Raw genomic sequence first — 17,015 nt, 5'->3', positions numbered from 1 at the left:
CCGGACAAGAATCAGCATGAAACAGTATGAGTGTGGTGAGAGACTAAGTTGTACTTTTGAGTTGTAGGTACAATCTATTTGACAGGCTTCTTCACAGTTACCGTTAACCCAGTTTTTCACTTATTAGGAAAGGGGTCGACCCGAAGCTACAGAGAATAATACTTGCGTAAGAACACCACGCAGTGAGGCTGAACGAGGGACAAAAGTGGTTGTGAGACGAATTTCTTAACCATCCTAATATAAATTACTAGCATGTATTTTATCGACTACTACCCACCTAGTGTGAGTGCATACTAGGGTTAAAGCTACTCAAACAGTTGATTCTATAGCACATGCAAAAACAAAAAAAATAGGCAGTATTTTACTAGTTACGAAGAACAAGTAGGGACATAGCACTACACTCTGTTAATGATAACAGGATGGTCACCACTGGATTGGAAAGCTTTTGAAAACGACAGGAATTTTTTTTAAAAAAGCGTATTGTCCGCTATTTAGAACGCACAACATTATGATCTCCGTTTCAAAGAAAATTTTAATTGAAAATAAAACTTTAACCGTAACCTTACAACTGGTCTTAAACCTTAATTCGTAACCTTTAACCTTCGGGACTTTATTTCCTCTTAACTCTTTTAATAACCTATATATTTGTATACGCTTGTTGTTGGCACTCCGTCGTTTACGACGTCGAGGGTTCCAGTCGATCCGATCAACGGAACAGCCTGCTCGTGAAATTAACGTGCAAGTGGCTGAGCACTCCACAGACACGTGTACCCTTGACGTAGGGGGTATTCAGCGTGACACAGCGTGACAGTGTGTGACAAGGCTGGCCCTTTGAAATACAGGTACCACAGAAACACGAAGAAAGAGTGAGAGAAAGTTGTGGTGGAAGAGTACAGCAGGGTTCGCCACCATCTCCTGCCGGAGCCTCGTGGAGCTTTAGGTGTTTTCGCTCAATAAACACTCACAACGCCCGGTCTGGGAATCGAAACCGCGAGTCCGCTGCCCTAACCACTGGGCCATTGCGCCTCCACATTTCTATACGTATTAAGGCATCAAATAAACTGTTTCGGAGCATGAATCCCGGGATATCCTACATATATTTATCGACATACACACATACACACACTACTACGATCTGCACAATTTCCGTGAACCAAATTCAATCCGAGGCTATGATATAAAACACATGTTTAAAGTACAGCGCAGTGGGATCGAACCAAGAACCACGTGGTTGTGAAGCGAACTTCTTAACCACACAACAACGTCTAATAATAATTTGACCTCGAGACATTAATGGCATGAAAGTAAAACAAAAACGTAAAAGCAATTAAATGTACATGCCGGGCTTCGCTTTCGCAGTGATACTGATTAATGCTGACGATAATTTCTGTGTCAAAGATTTAGGTTTATAATCTATGAAGTGAGAATGAGTGGCGTTCATGGGTCTCTCAAGGACATTAAGGACATGACATGAAAATGAAATGTATAGACTTGGGACCGAAACAACAGTGGTACGCCGGTTGGATGTCAACTCATCTACCTTAATCAACAGCGATTACATTTATAGTGCAAAAGAAACATCTAGACAGTCCTGCACCGTCTGTGCTAATATATCTAATCCCATTGTTAGTAAATAGAGAAAATGGATGGGAGAAATGGAGATATATGGGGTGGGGGTGAAAGAATGAGAGAAAACACGAACGAAGAGCAAGGAAAATATGGAAAAGAAACCGTATGAAAGAACGAAGGAATGAATAACGATAACGTAAACAAAAGAACGATAGAAAGAAAGTGAAATCGGGATAAAGAATGAAAGAGGAGATTAAAAAGGATTAAAGAAACGAAATAAATGGACAAATAAAAACTAAGCATTTAGTTTTAACGTAGATTTTATTTAAAGCACACACATTTTTATATCATTTTTTTAAAGAAAATATGTCTTTATATTATTTAAAACAGAATCTACCAACAATTCAAAGTAAAAGTAAAAGTTAATTTTTTAATTTAAAATGTTTTAAAATATATTAATTTTTGATTTGTTTGCCATTAGACTGCGGTCATGCTGGGGCACCGCATTGATTTTTTAAAATCAAATGAATAATCAACCCCAGTATTATTAAGGATTCTTTTTTTTTTTTATAATTAAAAACTAATGTTAGGCAATTTTAAAGAATAACAGTGATTTTCTTATGTATATAAAATCTATTTTGGTTTGTATGTTGTGTTTTTGTAATTTGCAATTACGTTTTTTACCAATAATAAATTGAAATGACAGCATTTTAAATTTTTAGAAAGCGAAACTAAAGCGTTCAGATGGAAACGATATTATATACGAAAAGAAATCAGAAAAAGTACTCGAGTGTCAAGTTCCTAACCCTTAATCAGGGTTTTTCAGATGTTCAATGCAATAAAATTCCAAAGACCTTTTGTTTATTAAAAAGAAAAAGAAGCGAAGGGGAGTGGTTTAATAAATTCACAGAGAAAGGAATGAAGTGCCCAAAATTTTAAGAATGCAGCGTGGAAGACCCAAACACATACACGCGTATATACACACATTCAAAAGAACGTAAATATTAGAACAAGGAACATGGATTTGAGTTATTAACGAAGAAAATACATACACAACTGAGAGTATCAACGTAAAAGGTGGGGGACGACAGGAGAGAAGCAATAAACTAGATTTCATAGTTTCTGTCGACCTTCATTAAGGATCGAACCTAAATAGTTTTGATTCGCAATAGTCTCGTGACTAGCCTTTGCAACAACAGCAATAACAGTAGATTTGCGCTATTACAATAGTCACTAACAAACTGATTTTGCTGTCATGATTCCATCGTTGATAATTTACGTATGTTGTCTGTGTATGTGTGCGCTATAGCTGTGTCCGCACACACCATGTTTACTGTATGTATACACGCGTGCGCGCACACACGTGCATGTACATGCACATATATATGCATAAATACAATTAGCTATATATGTTTATATTCATACACACACACACACATAAATGTCAGTATATAAATATATACATATACGTATGTATGCGTGCTTATGAATGTCCATGTATTGCATATATTTAAGGTATGTATATACGAGTTGCGTCTGTTTACAACGTCGTCTATAGTACACAAGTGGCTGCATGTGTTGGAAGCTATATGCTACAGGTGTATATGTACAGAGGATGGACGTGTGAGATAAGAGTGAGTGATCGTATATTCATTCTCCACTGTTGTTTAGCCGCTATCCACCCTCCGTCTTGGCGATCCCATTTTTTGAGGAAACACAAAATACAACGTAGTCATGTGGTATGCTTCGAAGGTAGGATCTGGCTGTTATTTCTGGCAGATTAAGAGGTTTGCTCGTTGGCTCGTGCGTCTCATTCTATCCGTATTTGCTGTCGCTGTGGGTGTTTGTCGTTTAACCCAAGGCCAATCATGAACTGACAGACGTTTGTTCAGCAGCTTTCCAGCCGTCTATCTCGCTGTCTTTTTTTAATGTTTACATTATCTAATGTGTCAGTTTCTCTTTTTTTAAGGATGGTTAGAGTATAATATATTTGTAGGAAGGGGAAATTTAGTTGATATTTCGGCTCGGCTGATACCCGAGCAAAAATATTTAACTGATTAAATGGATATTCCGTAAGAAAAGCTTTGATGTAGTACTTAATCTAAGCTATAACGTAAATAAAGTTATGGTACTCATACTTTCTCAGTGTTTCTGCACTATATGTGTATGTGTTTTATACATATGTATATATGTATGCATGTGCATATTTAGTAAGGGAATTACATTTTCTACGGAATTCGGAAAAAGGGTAAGGTCTTTTTCATTTTTTCTTCTTAGAATTTACAATCCTAAAAGAAGTTTTTCTCAAATTTTTATTTTGTTACACTTAATACCCACCCTATATAATCCTTTTTCTTTCCCATTAGGTATGGGGGGCGCCTATTTCGAAACACATCCGCCGCGTTCTTCCCCTTAAGAAAAAAAAATGAATAGAACATTTCAAGATATGTGAAAGTGACTTTATGGTTCTCTTATTTGTAAGTAAGGACGTTCTCAATGTTTTCAATTCAACGGATGGCGACGGACCTAAACGTAAATTGTATAAATATGTTTGGTTTGCACTTCTATAAATTACATTTTGTCTATATTTGTAAATTCCATATTCAGTTTTTGAAAGAATTTGAAACTGAAACAATACATTATGCTTTTTCTCTCAATATTGAATACATATTACCCTCTGTAATACAACTGCTATTTCAAAAGAAGATCGACTGACCACGTATTAAGTTCCATTGCTTGCAACCTCTGACTGTCTCGTTATGTTTATAAGCATGTGAGTACGAGCACGCGCACGTGTATATGCGAGCGTGCGTGTTAAATAAAATAGCTATGTCCGATTACGCGTAGGTAGGAAACAAATGAGTATATCATGTACTCTAATAGAATTTGACAAATAGTAATCCTTTAATTAATATGAATAATGTTCGGCTATCGCATAATAATACTCAAGCACGAATCCAAGAAAAAGTCACATGAAAAAATAGAATCCAGGGAAAATAATCACAAGAAAAACAGAAGTTAAGAAAATAACATGATAGAAAAAGTCACAGGAAAAAAAAAAAAGGTCGTTTTTGTTTTGTTTCATGAATTACGAATGAATAAAGTGGGTTTTCGTTTTCTTTTACATTTGCGCAATACCAATGATATAAATTCTTTATTCACTGTGTACAAGTTAGTAACTTTAACATTTTTAAATATTTTAAATGAAAGGGAAGTTCTTCTCTGCCAAAATTGCGACTTTTCATTTTTTCTTCTGCAAAATATTTTGTTGATTCCTAGCTCGTTCACTGTTAGGATACATACATACCCACCCAGTGACAAAACTGTTGTTTAAAATTTATTTCATCGTCCGATACTGTTTTCCAGTTTCACTCTAACCTGGTGTAATTCAAGTACTTCAGTTTTATTAGCTTTAAGTTAGCCCTATCGAGCTAAATCTAAGATAAAAAGTGTTCCAGCTAGACAGACATCGTAGGACCCATATATTATCCATTGCACCCTTCTGGGTTTTTTCTTTTCTTTTAAAGATGATAAGCGTGTTGTTTGAGGAAGATTCATGTGTTTCGTAGCAGATTAATGACAACGTAATAAATAGATCATTTGCTCGTCCAAAGTACTTGTAATATAGCCAGGGTAGATTTAATCCTCTATAACCCGCCTCCTATACATTTCTGGCATTGTGCCACTACTACTACTAGAAATCATTATTATAATTGCATCGTATATGGATAAATTAAGTCATATCAATTATATAGCTAGAGTGCATACGTTAAAAGTACTCTATCAATTGTTTAGTCCCAGGTCAGCCATGAAGATACGTTATCATAAGCGTTCCAGCCATGACCATCATGTCATTTTCAAGGCAGTGGAAAGAAGAGTACATATCTAATGCATGTTTTGTTTTTAAGACTGCAGGGCGTGATTTGAAAATTTGACTGCTATTTCTAGCAAAGTAAGCTACTGTGTAGAGGCTACTTCGTTAGCACATATTTTTGTTGATGGGTTGCGTCGACTTTTCCTTTCTTTTTAGATCGCATTATATATCTATCCTTCTTCCCGAGCTTGCTCATCAACTACATACACATATGTATATGTATATATTTTATACACACACACACACACACACACACGACTGTCTCAACATACCCATGACTGCCTATCTGTCTGTACAAACCCGTCTGTCCATTTATGTCTGTTTGCTGTTAGCTTGTACATTATATAGTTTGATGATATAGTATGCTCATCAGGCTATCTGCCCATTATGTAAGCTCTCTTATCCACTTGTCTATCTATCTAGTCTAATATCTATCATGGTGAATTGGAGAGGATAACATTTAAATATATTTTCGTGTGTAGGTGTAGTAACGCATCTTGATATGTGTTTCAAATATATTTATGAGTTATTGACTCCGTTAAACGTATTGACGCATATAGAAATATGCATATTCACAGGAAGATCGTGGTTTTTGAGGAAAGACATAAAAATGAAACAGAAGTGAGGAAAGAGAACAACCATCAGAATCAGTGGTTATGTTAAAAAGAAAATAATAAATAAAAAGTGCAAATTGAAACGTAATCCAAAATTTTCATTTACTCATTTTCAGAACTGTTTTCTCGTTCAAAATATTTTCAAGGAAAATAAAAATAAACAAATGAGCAGTTTTCTTTCGGGACTAAGCGAAAAATGAAATTTTCAATTTAAGGTTTTGATTGACGGGAGGGGCTCGTTTAAAAGTAGGAACAAGAAAAATAATGAAAAATAAACAAACGGAAAAGAGGGACCATATTGTCAAGTTAATGTCGTTTCCCGCCACACACGCACACCTGTGGGACTGTGGGTGGACATGGTGTTCTATCAATTTATCTAATACAATAGCAATCTGATTCAGCCACAATTTTAAATACGCATAAGAACACAAGTCACTCACTAGCACAACATAAGAATTAGAAGGTTAGTCTCAAATTCACACCATACCGTCTTGAAAAAGAAAAAAAAAAGACGTTTGATAATGAAGTCCTAAGACAGATTAGGTCTAAAAAAAATAAAGAGGGAATGATTACGGCAGAAGAGCCTTTTTAATCGTAAATCTGCAAGATGACTGACCAACCTTGAAAATACAATAACAAGAGCACATGCACATATTAAGAAGCAAAAAGCAAATGGTTAACTACTAAAGTTTGTTTGGGTTTGAAAGCATAGAAATAATTAAATACAGTTTGTAAATACAATCACAATAATAAAAATCTTTTCTACTATAGGCAGAATTTTGGGGTAGGTGACTAATCGATTACATCAACTCTGGTTCTCGACTGGTACTTATTTTATCGACCCCGAAAGGGATGGAAGGCAAAGTTGACCTCGGCAGAAATTGAACTCAGAAAGTAAAGACGGACAAAACGCTATTATGCATTTTGCCCAATGCGCTAACGATTCTGCTAAGCTCACCACCTTAATAATAATAATAGTAATAATAGTAATAATAATAATAATAATAATAATTACAAAAATGGTGGTTGTGGTGGTGGTAAAGATACCGGTAAATATTTTTCGGGCTTTTTATAAAGAATGACTCATATACGCATAAAAAGTCTCTTGTACTTTCTTTTAGGTCAAACTTTAAAAAATTACTAGGAAAATTTACAATTGCAATATTTTTCATTTACTGTCACTTGAAAACAAAAGAAAAAAACTAAAAAATAACCCCACCGAAATTAAGTATTTCGTAATTGGTACATTTACGACATTCATTCATTCGTTCATTCATTCATTCATACATACATACAATTTGATTCATTCATTTTCTTCGTTATTTATTTCATGGTTAGGTGTTGTAATATCCATTGGAAATACAATCGCGCGAGAAATTTTAAATTATTTCATATATACAAACGATAGCAACAACAAAGAAATTAGAGTTTAAGTTTTTGTAACAAAACGTCAAGAGGTTTACCTACCTACAAGATGTTTTACAAACCCGAATGATTGAGAAATTTTTTCTTTTCCGTATTAAAAATGTTTTCGTAATAAAATTATTACCAACTGTTGCGTAATCATTCTCCATCCGACGGGGGTGAAAAAATAACAGGTTCCAGCTATTTTAAATTTTATTTTTAATGAATTCGAATGATTGGAAACACTTTTTCGTACCAAAATTGGAAAGTGTTATTTAAAAAAAAAATTCAGAGGAATTTTTTTAATACTTCAATAATGCTATATTTTAAAGCCAAAACTTAACACTAACCCATTTTGGCTTTAAAAAAAAAATCAATTGATAAAATATCCCATAAGAAAACTAAAAAAAAAAATACTACAAAAACAATGCAAAAAGAAATGAAAATATCTTCATTGGTGAGTTATAATTATTTAAACCAATTAAACGCTTAACAAATCCTCATATCCAAATCGAAACTGGTCACTATGGTTCCGGATGAAAAAGATCCGAACAGAAACAGTTTTTCTGAAGTATTTTTTTTCACATGCCATTCGCTCTATACAGACATGAACTCAAATTTTATATATATATATTTTATGTATATATATATATATATATATATATATATATATATATATATATATATATATATATATATATATATATAAATGCTGGAGACTTCACAAGCGTTACTCCGAGTTTTACGTTACCGATATTCGGACAAGGGAAAATACATAGAGAGAAACTCGCACTCGCACACACTAGTATACAGAGAGAACGAAGAAAAGAGAAACGTAGAGGAAAAACTTAAATACACAGGAAGAAATACATGCACACGTGTGTGAGTAGGTGTGTGTAGATATATATATATATATGTAAATAAAAACTATATACTTGAAGGAGGGAGAGTGTTATAGATGTATAAACAAGCACATGGTTAAGTGTTCAGTTTATCAGCTGTTGCTATTCATCCTAGTAAGTGAATAGTACGTAATGTTTCTGTGTACTCTATGAGAATAACCATGTTTGCCTGTAATATGTGCATGCACCTTCGAGTCTATGTTTGTGTATACACAATACATGTAATTGGTATATATATGTAAGTATATATATTAGCTGGAGTCGATTATAAAAATGTAGGTGCGTGCACAGCACCCGCAAGGGTGTATGTGTGTGTGTGTGTGTGTGTCTATTACGCTAGTCTTCTTCGGCCATTAAGTTGTTTTATGAAGAGTCTGATAAAGTGGTAAAGTTGGAAGTAAGCAGAGTAGACTTTATATAAACAAAAACGAAGGTGGTTACGTAGTAGAAAAAAAAATAGATGCATAGAATATAAAAATAAAAAGATGACAAGGATAAACGCGAAAGACGACAAACAACGACAGTGATGACGGCGACAATTAATAAACAAAAGCAACGTTGTTCGATGTATGATGAAAAGAAGAAAAAAAGAAGAAACGTTTAAATAATAGGTTAATCGTATATTTTGACTGAGGAAATTAAAAACCACGTCAGCGAATGAATATACACTTTTCACATAACTAATTGGTGCTTTGGGAATACATATATAATTATAAACAAAACGCTTTTCAACTATTTTAATGTCAGTAATTTGAGGACTGTACATTATATTAGCTGTCTATCCCTTTGCTGACATAGTTTTATTTTAATTCCCTGTTAAAAATATACGGAATAGCAAACTTAGCTCATATTCTGCCAGTGTACGTATGTCTATATGTATATTTACACACACACATATATATAAACATATGCATATATGTGTGCGTGTGTGAACTGGCTCGACATAACATGATTTTCAATAACCGCAGTTCAAATCCACGATATTCAGGGGGAAAAAATGTGTTGAGCAGAGGGGGTGGGGTGTTGAGCTGTCAGAGTGCAACGGGTGATAGTGTTACCGTGTTTATGTGTGTTTACGTTGTTGTGGTCGTCAAGATTTAGGATGTACCAACTTCCTTCCTCTATTTTTTATTTTTTTATTCTTCCATTCATTCACTCATTCATTCGTTGCTAACAATCAACAATGACGTTTTTGATAATATATCAAATGCACTATTAACACAGAGGAAAACACATACTCAACACACACACACACACGCATAGACAGATACACATATTATTACACAGACACACCTACCCGACCATTAACAACATATGACATCAATACAGAGAGCGGCAAAAATAAAGATGCCTACCTGTTTCTCAAAATTAACATTTCTCCGTCAAGTCAGCCATTTTAAGTACACACACAGGGAGAACTCATTGCTTCTTGTTGCTTTTACTCCGTCGCAGACCGCATTATGCTTCCCTTTGGTTTCTATGTTGTGTGTAAAAGTCTGTATAGTGTGGTGAGTTCGTGTTATGTGTGTGAAAGAGAGAGAGAGAGAGAGAGAAATCAGTAAGTGGCAAAGTATGGGAGTGAGAAAGAGATAGTATGTGTGTTCGAGAGAGAGAAAGAGAAATACAGAGCATGTGCGAGAGGGAGAGAAAGTCTGAATATCAATGTGTGTGTGTGTGTGTGAAAGAGAGAGAGAAAGAAAGACTGCGAATGTGAAATATTGATAGACAGTGTAAGCCTGTGTGTAGAGTTAGTTTTAATCACTGCGTCGTTTTGTCGATAGAAATAAATTCCATACGGCTAAGAGAGAGAAAGAAAAAACCAAGCTTACTTGTAGCAATAACAAATGTTTATTAACATTTGTCTTCTGCCAGTTTGCCCCCTATAAATTTCTACTCAAACTTGCATAAATAATTTTTAAAGTTTTCCTTTTTTTTTTCTTGGAGGGGAAGATGACACCACCACCACCAACAACAACAACAAAAACTATTACATGAAGGAACAAATTTAAAACAAATTTTTTTTCTTTATTCTTCCGTCCCTATCATCTGCCACCCTCTCTCTTTCCCCTCCTAGCAACTTTCAAAGTAAGAGAACAGAAAAATATAAAAAATAGGAGACGAAAAACTCTAAAGAAACTTAACTTTATTCATATATATATGTATATATATATGTGTGTGTGTGTGTATTATGTGCACGAAATGTAGTCAACAAGTGTTTGATAAACCGACAAAGCAGCCAGCTAGCATCCCACAGAGTGAGGGAGAGAGGGAGGGAATAAGCGTGGAACTCCTATATATATTACATACACAATCGTAGATAATACATAGCATAATTACAGCACGCTACAAATCCACATTTATACAATCACATTATTGTAACTGAATATAAAGTGTAAAAATAAATTTTCAATTCTCAACCGATTGCTTCAACACGTATCTCTTTTTTTTCTTTACTCTGTTTATCTTTTTTTTTTTACATGTAGCTTTTCTTCGTTCGTTCGTTCCTTTCTTCTTTCCTTCCTTCTTTTTCCTTTTCTTTCCCTCTTTCTATCTTCTATTTCCTTCATCTTTATACTGTTTCTTTCAACGCAATGCAAAGGTTGAGCAAGATTGTTTTAGTTATGCGGAGGATCTCTTTCCCTCCCTCCCCTCTTTCTCTCTCTCTCACTTCAAATGTTATTTGAAAGTCTAAAGTTACACATAAGAGAAAAGGTAAAAAGGATCATTTCTTTTTATTTATATATGTATTTTTTTTATTGTTAGGACCAAGGGGTACAAACGATATTACCGCATCGTAGAAAATTGCTGGGCATGTATCCTTAACTTAGACACATGATGTATAATCGCTTTGCAACCACGCGGTTTCTAGTTCAGTCTCACTATAGCACTGGGCCGACAATACCTTGTCAGAAAATTTGGTAGACGGAAACTGTGTAGAAGCCCGTTGCATATATATATATATATATATATATATATATATATATATATATATATATATATATATATATATATATATATATATATATATATATATATATATATATAGGCGCAGGAGTGGCTGTGTGGTAAGTAGCTTGCTTACCGACCACATGGTGCCGGCTTCAGTCCCACTGCGTGGCATCTTGAGCAAGTGTCTTCTACTGTAGCCTCGGGCCGACCAAAGCCTTGTGAGTGGATTTGGTAGACGGAAACTGAAAGAAGCCCGTCGTATATATGTATATATATATATATGTGTTTGTGTATCTGTGTTTGTCTCCTACCATCGCTTGACAACCGATGCTGGTGTGTTTACGTCCCCGTAACTTAGCGGTTCGGCAAAAAGAGACCGATAGAATAAGTACTAGGCTTACAAAGAATAAGTCCTGGGGTCGATTTTATCGACTAAAGGCGGTGCTCCAGCATGGCCGCAGTCAAATGACTGAAACGAGTAAAAGAGTAAAGAGTATATATATATATATATATATTTCTTTCAGAAGGATCAACATTAGCACAAATAAAATCTTGTAATATAGAGGCTTATTGAAGACAGCAAATAGCAAAACTTAAAATCTGTTACAACATTCGTAAACTTTAGTAAATCTTTCGACTCAGTCCACCGTGACAAACTTATGCAGATTCTCTAGGCGTTACGTTATCCATGACACCTGCAAAATCACGATCAACATTCTCTACAAAAATACTGACGCTCAGCTGTTATCTGATGGTGACATAGATTCATCTGAGTTCCTGATAGGAAGTACTACAAGGTGATACTCTTGCACCTTTGCTGTTCATTATAGCCTTAGATTACTTATTACTAATTACATCAGATGTAGCAGAAATAGGTTTCCAAATATGTCCTCCAAAATGTAGACGTCAACGTACTGTTATAATTGCATACTTTATTCCCTACATATGTTTCAAAGGATTACAACCTGTGTGATCCATAGGGATCTTTGATATTAAAATTGTAACCTTCTCATCAGGGAAAGCATGGGAATCATCTTAAACGTGGGCACGTATGTGCATATGTATAAATGTGGACGTATGAGTGTATATATATATATGTGTGTGTGTGTGTGTATATATATATATATATATGTATATACAAGTGCACATATGTATGTATATGTATATACATATATATATATATATGTGTGTGTGTGTATCAGTTTGCATGTATGTGTGTGTTTGTGTATATGTATTTATGTATGCATGTACGTTCTCACACATTTATAGGTATGTGTTGTCCAACTCACTATCCGGCAGCGTCCAATACTCTAACGGTTTTTTCAAATGAATCAAGTCATAACCTTATCCATCTATTGTTTTCATAATCGGTCATAATGTCTTACGTTTAAGATGATTCCCATGCTTTCCCTGATGAGAAGGTTACAATTTTAATATCAAAGATCCCTATGGATCACATAGGTTGTAATCCTTTGAAACATATGTAGGAATAAAGTATGCAATTATAACATGCGTTTTCTCCATTCCTTAAATTCTTAAATATATATATATATATATATATATATATATATATATATATATATATATATATATATATATATATATATACACATATATATATGTATGTATATAAGTATTGTTTAATGAATGTAGTATATATTTTGAGCTACTAATAGTTTCATGTGATGAAAAAGCCACAAACAGCATTTTACAACCCATCTGGTGCCTTCATGTAATCTTCTGGTTATAGCTTGTAGCTCATAAAAGTATATACTGTGTTCATTAAACAATATTTATCTCTCACCAGATGTACTTTTTGGGTTAAACTTAACCTTCACGGAACAGTATACTATGTGTGTGTGTGTGTGTGTGTGAATGGAGTTGCAGGAAGTTTTTCATTAGTTGCTGACTGGAATTCACAACGATTTTAGAACATTTATCAGGTGTTTTTCAGCTCATATCAAAGAACATAGTTTTATGTCTACGGCTCTCATGTCCATAGGGTCAGCACGTGACACATGGGGTAATTTGACTTCCTAAAAGGTTTGAATCTAGTATTTTTGTTTTAAAACTAAGAATGATTAGAACAAAGAAAAAGAAACGAGAAAACTATTCAGAGAAAAGAGTATCTTTCGACTAGGAAAAAAAAATCATCTTTTCAACTACAGTCTTCAAGGAATGGAAAACTGAGTGGGTTGAATTATGAGCTCGTATCTAGAGTATCTCCCGGAGCTGAAGCAGTTCCGATTTTGAAGGCGCACCCCATGCTTGACATGTGAATTTTGGAGAAAAGAAAAAGAAGAAAACGATTGACATAAAAACAAGGCGAGAGCTCTTTTAAAACTTTGCCAAGATGTCTTGTTAGTGACTTATCAACATGTACATCTTGTTGATCCTTATATAACCTGCAAGTTTCTCTTTTTGATTTTTTTAAAATTTTACTATACAATTCTATAGTAAGTTTAGTATAGATAACCTTCTTCTGCAGCAAGACATTAAACTGCAATTAGTGGCGAGGCTCCAGCTCGGGAACTTAGGAGTTTTTAAAAAGATGAGGTTACTCCTTTGTCATCACTATTCCAAGTCTGCACTGGAGCTCTGGCCCTAGATGAAAGTACCTATTAAGGGCTTCAGCTACAAGTAAAAAAGCAAAAGACGGTCTTATGGCTAAGGTGAGTCATACACAACTTGGAGGAGGGCTATCCTTTACATAAGCCCACTGTTATGTATATATAAACTGATGTCAAGTGAACCGAGTCCCCTGCTTAAGGGTTAAGTAGAACCTGTACCTCAAGAGTAAGCTCGAGAAAGCAGACGATTAGCAGAGTAAACTGTAACTGAACTGACTGAAGGCAGTTGGAAACCACTTCTTGTATCTTTCAACTCCCATTTCCACTCCAAAAGTCACGGATCTTCAGGATCTTCAGATTTGGCATGGGGTCCATGACGCATGAAAACAGAACTGGCTTACGAAAAGATGTAACCTTCGTTTTGTAAGGCCCCGCAATACAGTTTTGGAACTTAAGAAAAATGACGTCCTGAAAATCTGGTAAAGTAGTCGCTGATACAAAGCCTTTCGAACTTTATATGATGGCTAGGTTTTTGTTGCTTAAGAAAATGTTAGATTAGATAGAGGTATTGTTTTAGCAATTTAATAAGAGTAACTGATTCGTATTGTTCCAACAGTGTCATTGAGATCCGATAATGCATAATTTCTGTATCCTTCTGCGCTTTTGGTTTCAAAGGCAAGAATGAGAATTTCGGGTAAAGTTCTGACCGCAAGCTTTTCGGTATTACGCAAGAAAACAAGCTCATGTGAACAAGGCCTCCCAAACTGGAGTAAATTTACTTCTCCCGTATATTGGATAAATTTCACCTGCCCAGGTGCTAAATTTGTTGATTCTGGATTTGTATGTATTTTTTTTCATTTATAATTTTTTTTTTTAATCTAAGGCTGAGGCAAAAAACAATTTTTTTTTCTATTACTTTAATTCAAAGATCTGTGTTATATATTTCTTAGTTACTGTGTTGCTAATGGAATAATCTAATTCAGAAGTTTGTGTTTGGTTCTGCTATCTGTTCACCATCATTAGTTCATAAATATGTGAAACATTTTTATCTGCTATTTTTATTAATATTGTTATATGAAGTTAAGTCGGTGAGCTGGCAGAATCGTTACCACAAAATCGTTACGAACAAAATGCATAGAGACATTCACGTTCTGAGACCAACTGCCACCGTGGTCGATTTTGTCTTTCGTCCTTTCAGCATCGATAAAATAACTACCAGTTGAAAACTGTAGCCAATGTAATCGACTTTCCCCTCCCCTCAAAATTGTTGGCCTTGTGCCAAAATTACAAAGAATTGTCATATGAACTTAATGAGTATTTTTAAATTTGTTTATTAATTTATTATGATTGAATTTCGAACTCAGAGTACTGAAAAAAAAAAAAACAGAATGGAGGTAAATTTGCTTTTATAAAGTTACCAGGCAGGGTTTGGTGATAAATGGGAAAAGAAAGGACCCTCTGCACTAAAGTAACCTCTACATTAAGGGGTGATAAACCTATTTAGTAACCATGGACTAATTGCAATTGCCTAAGAACGTGAGGACACACCTGTGAAGATAAAAATAATGAATCATTAATTTTATAAATTCATAGACATGCACACGATCACACTAAATAACATTTATTAATGCATTAATTAGCCGGATAATAAATAATGTTTTCTAATTTTGGCACAAAGCCAACAATTTAGGGAACAGGAGACCAGTCAGTTACATCGGCTCCAGTACTTGACTGGTATTTTATTTTTTAACCTCGCATGAATTAAAGACGAAGTTGACCACGGCAGGATTTGAACTCAGAATGTAAAGAGTCGGAACAGATATTGCAAAGCATTTTCCGACGCTCTAACAATTCTACCAGCTCGCCGCACTTAATAGTTTCTAATTTAAAACAAGACCAGAAATTTTGAGAGGAGGGGTCTTAGTGTATAGCATCAATCTTTATATTTAGCTGGTATTTTATTTTATCGGCTCCGAAAGAATGAAAGGTAAAGTCAATCTCGGCGACATTTGAACTCAGAATGTAAAGCCGGAAATGCTACTTCTGTCCACACGTTAACGATTCTGCCAGCTCGCCGCCTTAAAGTCAAAAAGTAATATCTTTTTTTTATGATAGGCATCAAATTTGTTGGGGAACGGGCATAGAGGGGGCTCGTCAATTACATCGACATCCAGTATTTAACTTGTATTGTTTCATCGACCTCTAGCGCGACAAGCTGGCAGAATCGTATGTGCGCCGGGAAAAATGCCCAACGGTATTTCGCTCGTCTTTACGTTCTGAGTTCAAATTCCGCTGCAAATTCCTTTCATCTTTTCGGAGTCAATAAGATAAGTACGTGAGCATTGAGATCGATCTAATCGACTTAGCCCCTTCCCTGAAATTTCTGGCCTTGTGCCAAAATTTGAAACCCTTATTTCATCGATATTGTTATGATATTGTCTTGTGCTAATTTTATGCCTTCCGGCCTTTCTTCTACTGTGTACTTATTTATCCCAAACTGCAGTCCAATATCTTTATTGTATACTCTCACTATGTGGATCAAAGACTCTAGGTCTGTCTTGTTTTTCGTATATGGCTTGAGGTCATCCATATAAAGTACGTGATTGATTCTCATCTTCAATTTGACAAACTCATAGGCAGGCATGGATTTTCTCATGCTTGTCAGAGGAAGAGTAACAGAGAGAGAGAGAGCAAGAATCCCTGAAAAATACCCCTGCTTATCTTCACGTTACCTAGTGATTCACTGGTATATGCAAGTTCTACTTCCCACGCTCTCATTGATTTCAATTATTAAGGCGTCGGTCAAATTGCTCCTATATTAGGATTTTCTATTTCAATTAATAATTTTAAAAGTATTAATCAAACATATTTATTCTTCCGTTAATAGTTAATCTTGACAATATGCTTAGCGGAATTTCGGCTGTCTTTGCGTTCTGAGTTCAAAGTTTGCCAAGGAAGGCGATGAGCTGGCAGAATAGCACGCCGGACAAATTGCTTAGCGATATTTCGTCTGTTCTCAATTCAGATTCCGCCGAGGTCAACTTTGCCTTTCATCCTTTCGGGGTCGATGAAATGAGTACCAGTTGAGCACTAGGATCGACGTAATCGACTTATCCCTTCCTCCGAAATTGCT

General features: G+C 35.0%; 1 protein-coding gene and 1 long non-coding RNA gene across 9 annotated transcripts in view; one reads left to right on the top strand and one right to left on the bottom strand.

Annotated features, from left to right (window-relative positions):
- LOC106870613 (sterile alpha motif domain-containing protein 3) overlaps positions 1-11,011 on the bottom strand; it is a 193,783-nt gene extending 182,772 nt beyond the window's left edge. For 2 of the 8 annotated variants that reach the window (XM_052967812.2, XM_089352215.1), the window contains exon 1: positions 9,719-10,288. The gene's annotated coding sequence lies outside the window, so the exon portion shown is untranslated. Of the gene's footprint in view, positions 1-7,524; positions 8,054-9,718 lie in introns of those variants that run through there. The other 6 variants (XM_052967811.2, XM_089352211.1, XM_089352210.1 and 3 more) reach the window with 5 other exon arrangements.
- LOC128247810 (uncharacterized) lies at positions 3,053-4,693 on the top strand. The gene is made up of 2 exons (XR_008264127.1): positions 3,053-3,817; positions 3,936-4,693. It is a non-coding gene; the product is annotated as an uncharacterized LOC128247810 (long non-coding RNA).
- Positions 11,012-17,015: the final 6,004 nt, after the last annotated feature.

This window comes from Octopus bimaculoides, chromosome 5, assembly GCF_046866305.1.
Source record: "Octopus bimaculoides isolate indiv1 chromosome 5, ASM4686630v1, whole genome shotgun sequence".
Lineage (NCBI taxonomy): Eukaryota > Metazoa > Mollusca > Cephalopoda > Octopoda > Octopodidae > Octopus > Octopus bimaculoides.
This window is presented reverse-complemented; position numbering and strand designations above follow the sequence as displayed.